Genomic DNA, 1,368 nt, shown 5'->3' with positions numbered 1-1,368 from the left:
AACTCAGAAATCCGCCTGCCTCTGCCTCCGGAGTGCTGGGATTAAAGGCGTGCGCCACCACCGCCCTGCATACCAACTCATTCTTTAAGCTGGTCAAGTGATGTTTCCAGCATTAACCAACTCACTAGATCTTGCAACAAACTTATGAGGAGTAGAATGTAAGGAGCAGAAGAATCCTCGTAAACTCTAGCACTACCCCATCAACAGCAATAGTCTGCTCCTGCATGGGCCAGCACAAAGGCTGGGAAAACCTTGGCATGGTTTGCACAGCTGAAGAGCCAACTTGTTTACTTGAGTGGAGATGAATATTTACACTTAAAAATCGTAGGTAGCTACCACGTAATTACATTTTGCTTACATAAAAATGTAGAAAAGTTAAATGATCTACTTAAGAGTCAACAATAAGTTCATAAAAGAACCAAGATTAGAATCTTGATATTCCAGTTTCAGTTAAAAAACACATGAGCCTCCCATACTGTTTCTGGTTGTCCTTCATGTCTCTTAACCCTGTAACACTGGGAAATGTGCTCAGGTTTCTAACTAGATGATGTCCTCTCATGGTATCAGACTCCATCATCCGTGTATGTTTGTATGGAAGCACGTACACACAGGGGCACAGGTAGATGTTCAGAGCTAGCTTTATAAGTTTTCCAGAAGGTTCTCTTGTAAATCCATGCTCTGTTCTGAATACTCTGGAGGACGAATGGTTCACCCCACTCCCTGCCTTTGACTCAGCGTGTCTGATTCTGAGTCACTGACCCCTCCCTTTCCTGCACTGACAGCTGTCCATACCCTGGGAATTGAAACACCAGGAGATAGCCTTTGAAATAGGGCTGTTTAGATTTCACTCCTATCCTTTGTATTGATTTTTTTTTTTTGGTTTATCTGTTTATTTATTTATTTGCTTGTTTGTTTGTTTGTTTTTTCATGTGTATGGGTGTTTGGCCTGCATGTATGTCTCTTATCACACGTATGCCTGGTGCCTACAGAGGTCAGGAGAGGTTGTTGGATACCTTAAGACTGGAGTTACAGACCGTTGTGAGCTGCTATGCGGGTGGTGGGACTCAATCTTGGGTCCTCTGGAAGAACAGTCAGTGCTCCTAACTACTGAGCCAGCTCTCCAGGCCCTATCTTCTTTGATAATAAAGGCCTGTGCTTGTGTTCAGTGTTGTGTCCGTTCCCTGGCCAGTGGCAGTGCTCCTTGAGTGTTGATTATCTGACCCAGTGATGCAGGTCTAACCCTCTGTAAAATGATTCAGACCACCGGGTATGGTGGCGCACGCCTTTAATCCCAGCACTCAGGAGGCAGAGGCAGGCGGATTTCTGAGTTCAAGGCCAGCCTGGTCTACAAAGTGAGTTCCAGGACAG

General features: G+C 45.0%; 1 protein-coding gene across 1 annotated transcript in view; it reads left to right on the top strand.

Moving 5' to 3' along the window:
- Gde1 (glycerophosphodiester phosphodiesterase 1) overlaps positions 1-1,368 on the top strand; it is an 18,047-nt gene that overhangs the window by 7,504 nt on the left and 9,175 nt on the right. The gene's annotated exons all lie outside the window — the stretch shown is intronic.

This window comes from Mus caroli, chromosome 7, assembly GCF_900094665.2.
Source record: "Mus caroli chromosome 7, CAROLI_EIJ_v1.1, whole genome shotgun sequence".
Taxonomy (NCBI): Eukaryota; Metazoa; Chordata; class Mammalia; order Rodentia; family Muridae; genus Mus; species Mus caroli.
The sequence above is the reverse complement of the archived record's forward strand: the minus strand, read 5'-3'. Positions and strand labels throughout refer to the sequence as shown.